General features: G+C 48.7%; 1 protein-coding gene across 3 annotated transcripts in view; it reads left to right on the top strand.

The window, feature by feature from the left end:
- The window catches only part of LOC140396095 (protein-methionine sulfoxide oxidase mical3a-like), a 1,213,674-nt gene that overhangs the window by 91,646 nt on the left and 1,107,463 nt on the right, over positions 1 to 14,565 (top strand). Inside the window, exon 1 of one of the 3 annotated variants that reach the window (XM_072484207.1) lies at positions 4,344 to 4,445. The exons of the other annotated variants lie outside the window; for them this stretch is intronic. The gene's annotated coding sequence lies outside the window, so the exon portion shown is untranslated. Of the gene's footprint in view, positions 1 to 4,343; positions 4,446 to 14,565 lie in introns of those variants that run through there. 3 annotated transcript variants of the gene reach the window in all.

The raw sequence follows: 14,565 nt of genomic DNA, 5'->3' as shown, positions 1-14,565 counted from the left end.
CTTCGGGACCCACGCCGGTGACCTTCGGGGCCCACGCCGGTGACCTTCGGGGCCCACGCCGGTGACCTTCGGGACCCACGCCGGTGACCTTCGGGGCCCACGCCGGTGACCTTCGGGACCCATGCCACGTTCACTTAAATTTAATATGAGAGGTGAAGCAGATAATCTGTTTTTTTGTGTCATGCTGATTGGGGAATGTGAGGAAGGGATAACTCCCTACTCTTATTCAATATAGTCCCGTGCAATCTTTTACACTCACATGAGGCAGAGCCTCCTTTTGAACATGGTATGTGGAAGACAGCATTTCTGTCAGGGCAGGACTCTGCAGTACTACACTGGGGTGTGAGCCTAGAGGGGGAGGCCAACCCATAACCGATTGATGTAGAGACAAAAGCGTCACCCTCTGAGCCATGATTAACACAGAGGAAAGACTGCAGAAATTTAGGCTTAATAGCCCTGAATCTCAAACATAATTTTGCAGGGAAGACGGAGTATGCTAATAAATGGTTGGGAAAGATGAATCCAACACATTAGTGTAATTAAACTGTGAGAGTAAGACAAAGAGATCCAGGTTTAAACTCGAAAAGGTTGCTTTTAGGACTGTCAGCAAGAATGTTTTCACTTAACGATGCAAGGTTTGTTTTGTGGGGGTGCAGCGAATTTCTGTAAAGTTCGGAGGATTCCTTCGGCAGCAGTTGTGAAAGAGTCCCGAGTGGGATTGTTCGGTGCCGGGTTTGATCCAGTCAATACAGCGAATTTTGCCGTGGGTGAGGATCGACACCCAGACAAAAAGAAAGAGGCCAGTTTCCTCCAAACTCTATTGTCCCGCAACACATTCTGGCAGATGAACAAACTCTCCAACCTGGTGTTTGGCTTCCCAAAACCTCCTTCCAACGAGAGGACCGAGAGAGAGAGTTTGTGTGTGTGGAGGGCTTGCAGAGTGGGGCTGTTTGCGGGCTACTCTACAGAAACCGAGTCTCTTGGAGGGCGATCCTGTAAAGCTGCTCAATTTAAGGTTAGTTGATTGAAAAACTTCAGTTCAGTGAAGAATCGATTGGTGATGTCCTTTTACTCGGCTTCAGTCTTGTCCGTGTGATGATTCCAGTTCACCTACAGCTAACCGCCTGGCTTCCTGTTGGTAAATCCGTCAGGCCGCCATCCACTCAGCTTCTCACTCTTGGGCCATGCGTTCTCTCGCATCTCCCATCAAAAAAGCCATTTTTGTGGCCCTCTTTCTATTCGCTATCCTGCTGGGGAACACGGCGACCCTTTTTACAACTGCCCACTCCACTTTGAAAAAGCCTCGTCTACAGGTCCCTTAACAGTAACCACAATGTCGGACTAGGTGTACAAGAAATAATACTGGATGCTTGTGCAGTAGAATGAGTTCATAGAATGCTTTTGAGACAGCTTATATCAGCACGTTCTGGAGCCAAGCAGAGAGCAGGTCATATTAAACTTGCTATTGTGTAATGTGACAAGATTAATTAATTAATCATTAGTTAATGACTTCAGAGTAAAGACACCCCTCGGTGTAGCAGCGACCCCAGTATGATTGAATTGTACATCCGGTTTGAAAGGGAGAAGAGTGGGTCTGAGACATAGTTACAGAGATACATAGAAGATAGGAGCAGGAGGAGGCCTTTTGGCCCTTCAAGCCTGCTCTGCCATTCATCACGATCATGGCTGATCACCCAACTCAATAGCCTAATCCTGCTTTCTCCCCATATCCTTTGATTCCATTCTCCCCAAGTGCTATATCCAGCCGCCTCTTGAATATATTCAAAGTTTCAGCATCAACTACTTCCTGTGGTAATGACTTCCACAGACTCACCATTCTTTGAGTGAAGAAATGTCTCCTCATTTCTGTCCGAAATGGTTTACCCTGAATCCTCAGACTGTGACCCTGGTTCTGGACGTTTGTAACATCTTTCCTGCATCTACCCTGTCTAGTCCTGTCAGAATGTAATAATTCTCTATGAGATCCCCCTTCATTCTTCTGAACTCATCGTGGGCCGAAGGGCCTGTTCTGTGCTGTATTTTCTATTTTCTATGAACTCCAGCGAGAACAATCCTAATCTTGTCAATCTCTCCTCATATGACAGTCCCGCCATCCCTGGAATCAGTCTGGTAAACCTTCGCTGCGCTCCCTCGAGAGCCAGAACATCCTTCCTCAGAGAAGGAGACCAAAACTGCACACACTACTCCAAGTGTGGCCTCACCAAGGCCCTGTATAATTGCAGCAACATATCCCTGGTCCTGTACTCTAAACCTCTCGCAATGAAGGCCAACATACCGTTAGCCTTCTTTACCGCCTGCTGCACCTGCATGCTTACCTTCAGAGACTGGTGCACAAGGACACCCAGGTCCCGCTGCACACTCCCCTCTCCCAATTTGCAACCATTGAAGTAGTAATTCAGAGACCAGTCATTTAAACTTAAATCAGGACAACTATGGGGGCATGAAAGGTGAGCTAGCTGAAAGGGAACTGGGATACTGGGCTAGGGGATAGATGAATAGAGAAACAATAGCAGGCATTTAAGGGGATATTTTAGAATCCTCAGAATAAGTATATTCCTATTATGAAGAAAATTCTGCAAGGAGTGTTGCTATATTTACTCACTATAAATATGGCAGTCAATAAGGTTGCCCTTCTTTGTCTAGATATCGATATTATATTGCTTTCAGAGTCGCCAGGTATCAAATGATACCACCACAAGGTTCAACCAGATATCGATCAAAGACCCAACAACCAGTTAGTTAGTTCAAGTTCAATAATACTTTATTTACACACAAGATTAACTTATACATGCAACATAAACACTACGAGCTAAATTACACCTATCAACTATGACAACCTGTACTTAACTTCAGGCACCCGGCTTAGGTCCGAGGAACAGTGGCCTTTGTTTGAATCTGGATCTGCTGGGTCTGGAGAAGTAACTGCGGTTCAGCTGGGCTAATCCGTCTGGTAGCGATAGCGAGCATTGAACTTGGACTTGCTTCTGGTCGTGGTGCTGCAGTTGGAGGTGGACGTTGCCGGAGCACCAGGTCCAAAAGAGATTGAACACATGGCAGTGTCTCTCTTTATCCTTGGGGGGTGTTGCGCTCTTTTGGGTGGTCCTAAGGTTTGGACCCAACTAATTGGGCAGTTCTCAATCACTGCCTTCGATCTGAGCTAATAAAGGGGTGGGTACCTTGATGGCTGGGCGTGTCCTAAGTGGTCAATGACCTAGCTGTTGATGCTTCCTGAGTAAAGGGAGTGGCGCCGAAATGTCTGGAATCGTATCCGTTACCTGAGTATCAGTCCTTTGTCTTACTGAGATGGATCATTAAAATGCTTATCGGCTGGGGGTTTCGATGCTGCTCACGAATATACATGCAGGCTCTGTGCCTGCCTGAATCTTACATTGTTCATACTTCCCGTTAGGCTTTGCCTATGTTTCTTGTAAGTGGCCATCCCAGATGGCTACAGGAGGACCCACCATGTTTAACTGAAGAAGTTAAGGAAAGTGTTAAACGTAAGGAAAAAATAGAAACTGCACAAAGATGAGTTGCACGTCAGATCATTGATCCGTTTATAAAGAATGGCAGAGAATGACTAAAAGGTTAATTAAGAGAAAGAAATTAGGGTACGAGGGGAAGCTAGCTAGAAATGTAAAATGGAGGGCAAGAGTCCCTACAGATATTTAAAAAGGAAAGGAGTAAAGTAAAGGTTGGACCTCTGGATGAATCCATTGTAGGCTGAAATGAACAAATACTTTGAATCTGCCTTCACTATCAAGGATACAAAAAACATTCAGTCATAGCTGTAAATCAGGAGGGAGAGAGGGACTTGGTGGAATTTCTATCAGCAGGAAAGCGGCAGAGAGCAAACTGGTGAAGCTGCGACTGTCAAGTTTGCGAATCCTGATGGACTTCATCCTTGGGTCCAGATGGCTCATGAGGTAATAGATGTGATGGTATTAATTTTCCAAAATTCCCTGGCTTCTGGAAAAGTGCATCCGATTGGAAAGTAGCAAATCCAAGTCCCTTTATTCAGTGTGCCTGTGAGACGGGCTGTCGACAACAGTATCATGGTGGCATTGTGATTCCTGGGTCACTGGAGAATGTTGTTTAGAACTTCTCATTTGAGATGAGACGGCCCTACATTGATTACTCTCTCCACCAGTCTTGCGTCCGCCGCCAAGTCCCTTGCCTCTCTGCCACCTGAGGACTTTGCTCCACGCTGACGCTCTAGCCCGAGGGAGTCAGTCTCAGGTTTACTCTGTATAAGCATGTCGGCCACCTCACCAACTGTTTGTGTGCGCTCCACAGAATCCTGGCTTCCGTTTCCCTGTGTGGACAAAAGCGGATTCATTAGTCCATCCGCCATCTTTAACAGCACAGCTGCCTGGCAATCCACAATTGGCGCAAAATTAAGGCCGCAAATTTACAGGAGCAAGGTTTGTGAATATATGAAATGGATTGTACAGGCGAGACTGCGTTGGGTACATGTGAGACTGCGTTGGGTACATGCGAGACTGCATTGGGCACAGGCGAGACTGCGTTGGGTACATGGGAGACTGCGTTGGGTACATGGGAGACTGCATTGGGTACATGGGTGACTCCGTTGCGTACAGGCGAGACTGCGTTGGGTACAGGCGAGACTGCGTTGGGTACAGGCGAGACTGCGTTGGGTACAGGCGAGACTGCGTTGGGTACAGGCGAGACTGCGTTGGGTACAGGCGAGACTGCGTTGGGTACAGGCGAGACTGCGTTGGGTACAGGCGAGACTGCGTTGGGTACAGGCGAGACTGCGTTGGGTACAGGCGAGACTGCGTTGGGTACAGGCGAGACTGCGTTGGGTACAGGCGAGACTGCGTTGGGTACATGCGAGACTGCGTTGGGTACATGCGAGACTGCGTTGGGTACATGCGAGACTGCGTTGGGTACATGCGAGACTGCGTTGGGTACATGCGAGACTGCATTGGGTACATGCGAGACTCCGTTGGGTACATGGGAGACTCCGTTGGGTACATGGGAGTCTCCGTTGGGTACATGGGAGACTGCGTTGGGTACATGGGAAACTGCGTTGGGTACATGGGAGACTGCGTTCGGTACATGGGAGACTGCGTTGGGTACATGGGAGTCTCCGTTGGGTACATGGGAGACTCCGTTGGGTGCATGGGAGTCTTCGTTGGGTGCATGGGAGTCTTCGTTGGGTGCATGGGAGTCTCCGTTGGGTGCATGGGAGTCTCCGTTGGGTGCAATGGAGTCTCCGTTGGGTGCAATGGAGTCTCCGTTGTGTACATGGGAGTCTCCGTTGGGTACATGGGAGACTCCGTTGGGTACATGGGAGACTGCGTTGGGCACATGCGAGAATTTGTTGGGCACATGCGAGACTCCGTTGGGCACATGCGAGACTCCGTTGGGCACATGCGAGACTCCGTTGGGCACATGCGAGACTTTGTTGGGTACTTGCGAGACTCATACAACATAGAACATTACAGCGCAGTACAGGCCCTTCGGCCCTCGATGTTGCGCCGACCTGTGAAACCACTCTAAAGCCCATCTACACTATTCCCTTTTCGTCCATATGTCTATCCAATGACCATTTGAATGCCCTTAGTGTTGACGATTCCACTACTGTTGCAGGCAGGGCATTCCACGCCCTTACTACTCTCTGAGTAAAGAACCTACCGCTGACATCTGTCTCATATCTATCTCCCCTCAGTTTAAAGCTATGTCCCCTCGTGCTAGACATCACCATCCGAGGAAAAAGGCTCTCACTGTCCACCCTATCCAATCCTCTGATCATCTTGTATGCCTCAATTAAGTCACCTTTTAACCTTCTTCTCTCAATGAAAACAGCCTCAAGTCCCTCAGCCTTTCCTCATAAGATCTCCCTCCATACCAGGCAACATTCTGGTAAATCTCCGCTACACCCTTTCCAAAGCTTCCTATAATGCGGCGACCAGAATTGCATGCAATACTCCAAATGCGACCGCACCAGAGTTTTGTACAGCTGCAACATGACCTCATGGCTCTGTACTCAATCCCTCTACCAAAAAAAGCTAACACCCCGTACGCCTTCTTAATAACCCTCTCAACCTGGGTGGCAACTTTCAGGGATCTATGTACATGGACACCGAGATCTCTCTGCTCATCCACACTGCCAAGAATCTTACCATTAGCCCAGTACTCTGTCTTCCTGTTATTCCTTCCAAAATGAATCACCTCTCACTTTTCTGCATTAAACTCCATTTGCCACCTCTCAGCCCAGCGCTGTAGCATATCTATGTCCCTCTGTAACTTGTAACATCCTTCCGCACTGTCCACAACTCCACCGACTTTAGTGTCATCTGCAAATTTACTCACCCATCCTTCTACGCCCTCCTCCAGGTCATTTATAAAAATGACAAACAGCAGTGGCCCCAAAACAGATCCTTGTGGTACTGGACTCCAGTCTGAACATTTCCCATCAACCACCACCCTTTGTCTTCTTCCAGACAGCCAATTTCTGATCCAAACTGCTAAATCACCCTAAATCCCATGCCTCCGTATTTTCTGCAGTAGCCTACCGTGGGGAACCTTATCAAACGCTTTACTGAAATCCATATACACCACATCAACTGCTTTACCCTCATCCACCTGTTTGGTCACCTTCTCAAAGAACTCAATAAGGTTTGTGAGGCACGACCTACCCTTCACAAAACCTTGTTGACTATCTCTAATCAAATTATTCCTTTCCAATGATTATACATCCTACCTCTTATAAACCTTTCCAAGATTTTGCCCACAACAGAAGTAAGGCTCACTGGTCTATACTTACCGGGGCTCTCTCTACTCCTCTTCTTGAACAAGGGGACAACATTGGCTATCCTCCAGTCTTCTGGCACGATTCCTATAGACAAAGATGACTTAAAGATCAAAGCCAAAGGCTCAGCAATCTCCTCCCTAGCTTCCCAGAGAATCCTAGGATAAATCCCATCCGGCCCAGGGGACCTATCTATTTGCACACTTTCCAGAATTGCTAACGCCTCCTCCTTGTGAACCTCAAGCCCTTCTAGTCTAGTAGCCTGAATCTCAGTATTCTCCTCGACAGCACTATCTTTTTCCTGTGTGAATACTGACGAGAAATATTCATTTAGCACCTCTCCTATCCCCTCGGACTCCACGCACAACTTCCTGCTACTGTCCTTGACTGGCCCTACTCTTACCCTAGTCATTCTTTTATTCCTGACATATCTATAGAAAGCTTTAGGGTTATCCTTGATCCTACCTACCAAAGACTTCTCATGTCCTCCCCTGGCTCTTCTTAGCTCTCTCTTTAGGTCCTTCCTAGCTAACTTGTAACTCTTGAGCGCCCTAACTGAACCTTCATGTCTCATCTTTACATAAGCCTCCTCCTTCCTCTTGACAAGTGTTTCGACTGCTTTAGCAAACCACGGTTCCCTTGCTCGACCACTTCCTCCCTGCCTGACAGGTACATACTTATCAAGGACACGCAGTCGCTGTTCCTTGAACAAGCTCCACATTTCCATTGTGCCCATCCCCTGCAGTTTTCCTCTCCATCCGATGTATCCTAAGTCATGCCTCATCGCATCATAATTGCCTTTCCCCCAGATATAACTCTTGCCCTGCGGTATATACCTATCCCTTTCCATCACTGAAGTAAACGTAATCGAATAGTGGTCACTATCACCAAAGTGCTCACCTACCTCCAAATCTGGTTCATTAGAGTACCAAATCCAATATGGCCTTGCCTCTCGTTGGCCTATCTACATACTGTGTCAGGAAACCCTCCTGCACACTTTTGTGAGGGCCACGAAGAATCCAGCACGAGTTTTAAGGATACAAAGTAATATTATATATATATATATATATATATAACAGCAGCAGCAGCAACTTCCCTTGCTGCACACTCCTTCCTGCTGGTTCCAAACTGGCCAGCTTTATTTATACTTGGAGTTTACTAACGGTTTCTCCGCCCCCCTCATTGGGGAAGCTCATACTCCCACAGGATTGTGGGATTGTCATTAGCCCCCAGACAATGGTAAGCAGGCAGGTTATAACATCCCCCCCCCCCCAAAGTCCAGGGAATCCACCGAAGACCCTGGCGAAGGAGGGCGTCGGACTCGTTTTGCCGCAGGCTGGACACCACTTGGACGCGGCGCTGGATCAGGCGGCGTGTAACGAGACGGAGACCGGCGCTTCCGTGATGAACGGCGCAATGGTTGTACATCCACGGCCCGTGGACCCGAGGATTCCCTCTCTGATGCGTCCTGTGTCTCCATCTCGGAGTCAGAGTCTGCTGCCTCTGTCATGTCAGTGTCTCTATCTCCATTCGGTTCTGTAACGACCTGTGCAGGCTTCGAGTGAGGCACCAGTGGAAGATTGTGAGGACTACCTTCCCTTGTCTCTGGTCTCTGCGGCTGTAGAAATGCGCTCCGGGGGCGGGGAATTTTTTGAGGGGATAGTCTTCTGGACCGAACGTGGTCTACATGTTTGCGCTGGAGACGACCCTGGGCTTGCACCTGGTAAGATATAGGGCCCGTTTGGCGAAAGATTACGCCAGGAAACCACTGAGCACCACCAGCAAAATTCCGAACGAACACTGGGTCACCGGGCGCAAACTGCCGAATCGGCCGATGCCGAGAAAATCCCTGTCCCTGCCGTTCTTGTGTGCGGCGTACTTTTGCGCCAATGTCCGGGAAAACCATACTGAGGCGGGTGCGAAGTCTCCGGCCCATTAGGAGTTCTGCGGGAGCTACCCCAGTCACCGCATGGGGGGTGGTCCTATACGTAAACAAAAAGCGAGACAGTCTCGTGTCCATTGATCCGGAAGACTGCTTCTTTAGGCCTCTTTTGAAAGTCTGCACTGCACGCTCTGCCAACCCATTTGAAGCCGGGTGGTAAGGGGCAGTGCGGATATGGCATATGCCGTTCATCTTTGTGAACCTAGCAAACTCCTCACTGGTGAATGGAGTGCCGTTATCCGTGACCAGCACCTCGGGGAGGCCATGCGTACTAAAAGACAAACGCATCTTCTCAATTGTTGCGCAGGACGTTGTGCCTACCATCTTATACACCTCTAGCCATTTAGACATGGATCCTTGAAAAGAGACTGCGAAATCTGCATGCAAGTGTACCCAAGACCGCCCTGGCCATTCCCAGTGATGTAGGGGCACGGCCGGCGGAAGCCTCTGATGCTCCTGGCAAATGGAGCAGTTTTGGGCCACCTTCTCAATGTCGGTGTCGAGGCCTGGCCACCAGACATAACTCCAGGACAACATTTTCATTTTGGTCACACCTGGATGCCCATTGTGCAAGTCTCTTAGTATCAGCTCCTGGCCTTTTTCCGGGACAATCTCACACGTCCCCCACAAGAGAATCCCATCTTCATCGCCAGTTTTGTGAGGGCCACGAAGAATCCAGCACGAGTTTTAAGGATACAAAGTAATAACATTTATTTACAATAACATATATATATAGCAGCAGCAACTTCCCTTGCTGCACACTCCTTCCTGCTGGTTCCAAACTGGCCAGCTTTATTTATACTTGGAGTTTACGAATGGTTTCTCCGCCCCTCTCATTGGGGAAGCTCATACTCCCACAGGATTGTGGGATTGTCATTAGTCCCCAGCCAATGGTAGCAGGCAGGTTATAACACACACATTGGACAAAAACCGACCCATCTAAAGTACTCAAACTATAGCGTTTCCAGTCAATATTTGGAAAGTTAAAGTCCCCCATAACAACTACCCTGTTGCTTTCGCTGATATCCAAAATCATCTTTGCAATCCTTTCCTCTACATCTCTGGAACTTTCCGGAGGCCTAGAGAAAACCCCGAACAGGGTGACCTCTCCTTTCCTGTTTCTAACCTCAGCCCATACCACCTCAGTCGACGAGTCCTCATCAAACGTCCTTTCTGCCACCGTAATACTAACAATGCCACCCCTCCCCCTTTTTTACCACATTCCCTGAGTTTACTGAAATATCTAAACCCCGGCACCTGGAACAACCATTCCTGTCCCATGCTCTATCCATGTCTCCGAAATGGCCACAACATCGAAGTCCCAGGTACCAACCCATGCCGCACGTTCACCCACCTTATTCCAGATGCTCTTGGCATTGAAGAAGACACACTTTAAACCACCTTCCTGCCTGCCGGTACACTCCTGCAACTTTGAAACCTTACTCATGACCTCACTACTCTCAACCTCCTGTATACGGGAGTTACAATTCAGTTTCCCAAGCCCCTGCTGAACTAGTTTAAACCCTCCCAAAGAGCATTAGCAAATTTCCCCCCCAGGATATTGGTACCCCTCTGGTCCAGGTGTAGACCATCCCGTTTGTACTCCGTTGGGTACACGCGAGACTCCCTTGGGTACATGCGAGACTCCCTTGGGTACATGCGAGACTCCCTTGGGTACATGCGAGACTCCCTTGGGTACATGCGAGACTCCCTTGGGTACATGCGAGACTCCCTGGGGTACATGCGAGACTCCCTTGGGTACATGCGAGACTCCCTTAGGTACATGCAAGACTCCCTTGGGTACATGTGAGACTCCCTTGGGTACATGTGAGACTCCCTTGGGTACATGCGAGACTCCCTTGGGTACATGCGAGACTCCCTTGGGTACATGCGAGACTCCCTTGGGTACATGCAAGAGTCCCTTGGGTACATGCAAGACTCCCTTGGGTACATGTGAGACTCCCTTGGGTACATGCGAGACTCCCTTGGGTACATGCGAGACTCCCTTGGGTACATGCGAGACTCCCTTGGGTACAAAGAACAAAAGAACAAAGAAATGTACATCACAGGAACAGGCCCTTCGGCCCACCAAGCCCGTGCCGACCATGCTGCCCGACTAAACTACAATCTTCTACACTTCCTGGGTCCGTATCCCTCTATTCCCATCCTATTCATGTATTTGTCAAGATGCCCCTTAAATGTCACTATCGTCCCTGCTTTCACCACCTCCTCCGGTAGCAAGTTCCAGGCACCCACTACCCTCTGCGTAAAAAACCTGCCTCGTACATCTACTCTAAACCTTGCCCCTCTCACCTTAAACCTATGCCCCCTAGTAATTGACCCCTCTACCCTGGGGAAAAGCCTCTGACTATCCACTCTGTCTATGCCCCTCATAATTTTGTATACCTCTATCAGGTCTCCCCTCAACCTCCTTCGTTCCAGTGAGAACAAACCGAGTTTATTCAACCGCTCCTCATAGCTAATGCCCTCCATACCAGGCAACATTCTGGTAAATCTCTTCTGCACCCTCTCTAAAGCCTCCACGTCCTTCTGGTAGTGTGGCGACCAGAATTGAACACTGTACTCCAAGTGTGGCCTAACTAAGATTCTATACAGCTGCAACATGACTTGCCAATTCTTATACTCAATGCCCCGGCCAATGAAGGCAAGCATGCCGTATGTCTTCTTGACTACCTTCTCCACCTGTGTTGCCCCTTTCAATGACCTGTGGACCTGTACTCCTAGATCTCTTTGACTTTCAATACTCTTGAGGGTTCTACCATTCACTGTATATTCCCTACCTGCATTAGACCTTCCAAAATGCATTACCTCACATTTGTCCGGATTAAACTCCATCTGCCATCTCTCCGCCCAAGTCTCCAAACAATCTAAATCCTGCTGTATCCTCTGACAGTCCTCATCGCTATCCGCAATTCCACCAACCTTTGTGTCGTCTGCAAACTTACTAATCAGACCAGTTACATTTTCCTCCAAATCATTTATATGTATTACAAAGAGCAAAGGTCCCAGCACTGATCCCTGTGGAACACCACTGGTCACAGCCCTCCAATTAGAAAAGCATCCTTCCATTGTTACTCTCTGCCTTCTATGACCTAGCCAGTTCTGTATCCACCTTGCCAGCTCACCCCTGATCCCGTGTGACTTCACCTTTTGTACTAGTCTACCATGAGGGACCTTGTCAAAGGCCTTACTGAAGTCCATATAGACAACATCCACTGCCCTACCTGCATCAATCATCTTAGTGACCTCCTCGAAAAACTCTATCAAGTTAGTGAGACACGACCTCCCCTTCACAAAACCATGCTGCCTCTCACAAATACGTCCATTTGCTTCCAAATGGGAGTAGATCCTGTCTCGAAGAATTCTCTCCAGTAATTTCCCTACCACTGAAGTAAGGCTCACCGGCCTGTAGTTCCCTGGATTATCCTTGCTACCCTTCTTAAACAGAGGAACAACATTGGCTATTCTCCAGTCCTCCGGGACATCCCCTGAAGACAGTGAGGATCCAAAGATTTCTGTCAAGGCCTCAGCAATTTCCTCTCCAGCCTCCTTCAGTATTCTGGGGTAGATCCCATCAGGCCCTGGGGACTTATCTACCTTAATATTTTTTAAGACACCCAACACCTCGTCTTTTTGGATCTCAATGTGACCCAGGCTATCTACACACCCTTCTCCAGACTCAACATCTACCAATTCTTCAGTTCCCGCCTAATATTGTTATAATTAGCCTTCCCCCAATTTAGCACATTCACCCTAGGACCACTCTTATCCTTGTCCACCAGTACTTTAAAACTTACTGAATTGTGGTCACTGTTACCGAAATTCTCCCCTACTGAAACATCTACCACCTGGCCGGGCTCATTTCCCAATACCAGGTCCAGTACCGCCCCTTCCCTAGTTGGACTGTCTACATATTGTTTTAAGAAGCCCTCCTGGATGCTCCTTACAAACTCCGCCCCGTCTAAGCCCCTGGCACTAAGTGAGTCCCAGTCAATATTGGGGAAGTTGAAGTCTCCCATCACCACAACCCTGTTGTTTTTACTCTTTTCCAAAATCTGTCTACCTATCTGCTCCTCTATCTCCCGCTGGCTGTTGGGAGGCCTGTAGTAAACCCCCAACATTGTGACTGCACCCTTCTTATTCCTGATCTCTACCCATATAGCCTCACTGCCCTCTGAGGTGTCCTCCCGCAGTACAGCTGTGATATTCTCCCGAACATGAGAGACTCCCTTGGGTACATGCGAGACTCGCTTGGGTACATGCGAGACTCCCTTGGGTACATGCGAGACTCCCTTGGGTACATGCGAGACTCCCTTGGGTACATGCGAGACTCCTTTGGGTACATGCGAGACTCCTTTGGGTACATGCGAGACTCCCTTGGTTACATGCGAGACTCCCTTGGGTACATGCGAGACTCCCTTGGGTACATGCGAGACTTCCTTGGGTACATGCGAGACTCCCTTGGGTACATGGGCGACTCCGTTGGGTACATGGATGACTCCGTTGGGTACATGGGAGATTCGGTTGGGTGCATGGGAGACTCGGTTGTGTACATGGGAGACTCGGTTGTGTACATGGGAGATCCAGTGTGTCCATGGGCGACTCAGTTGGGTACATGGGAGACTCGGTTGTGTACATGGGAGACTCGGTTGTGTACCGGGAGACTCGGTTGTGTACATGGGAGACTCGGTTGTGTACTGGGAGACTCAGTTGTGTCCATGGGAGACTCAGTTGGGTACATGGGAGACTCGGTTGTGTACATGGGAGTCTCGGTTGTGTACATGGGAGTCTCGGTTGTGTACATGGGAGACTCGGTTGTGTACATGGGAGACTCGGTTGTGTACATGGGAGACTCGGTTGTGTACATGGGAGATTCAGTTGTGTACATGGAGATTCAGTTGTGTACATGGGAGACTCGGTTGTGTACATGGGAGACTCGGTTGTGTACTGGGAGACCTGGTTGTGTACATGGGAGACTCAGTTGTGTACATGGGAGACTCAGTTGTGTACATGGGAGACTCAGTTGTGTACATGGGAGACTCAGTTGTGTACATGGGAGATTCAGTTGTGTACATGGGAGATTCAGTTGTGTACATGGGAGATTCATTTGGGTACATGGAGATTCATTTGGGTTAATGGGAGATTCAGTTGGGTACATGAGAGATTCCGTTGCCGTACATGGGAGACTCGGTTGGGTACATGGGAGATTCAGTTGGGTACATGGGAGATTCAGTTGTGTACATGGGAGATTCAGTTGTGTACATGGGAGATTCGGTTGTGTACATGGGAGACTCGGTTGTGTACATGGGAGATTCAGTTGTGTACATGGGAGATTCGGTTGTGTACATGGGAGACTCGGTTGTGTACATGGGAGACTCGGTTGTGTACATGGGAGACTCGGTTGTGTACATGGGAGATTCAGTTGGGTACATGGGAGATTCAGTTGGGTATATGGAGGAGGTAGTGACGCTGTAGAGGATTCGGGTATCAGTTCAAGCAGCTCTGAAACTGTACATTAAACTGCAAGCTCTGTGATCGACTGAACCTGACTCCAGTATCTCCAAAGCAGAATGTAATACATGAAATCAGAAGCACTGTCTGCCATTAAGCAGGGAACAATGTTATTAATTGATTTACTGAGTGCTGTGTTATGAAGCTTTCCTGGGCCAAGACTGATGGAGTGTTTACTGTTTGGTTGTCTGTCTTGTCAATGAGACTTGAATCGAGGCCCTGGCTGCTCATTTAGCTGGATGTAAATGGTCAGATAGCACAATTGGTGAAAGAGCAGGGCTTTGAGTCAACA

This window comes from Scyliorhinus torazame, chromosome 19, assembly GCF_047496885.1.
Source record: "Scyliorhinus torazame isolate Kashiwa2021f chromosome 19, sScyTor2.1, whole genome shotgun sequence".
Lineage (NCBI taxonomy): Eukaryota > Metazoa > Chordata > Chondrichthyes > Carcharhiniformes > Scyliorhinidae > Scyliorhinus > Scyliorhinus torazame.
Note: the sequence above shows the minus strand (reverse complement) of the source record. Positions and strands in the feature narration are given on the sequence as shown.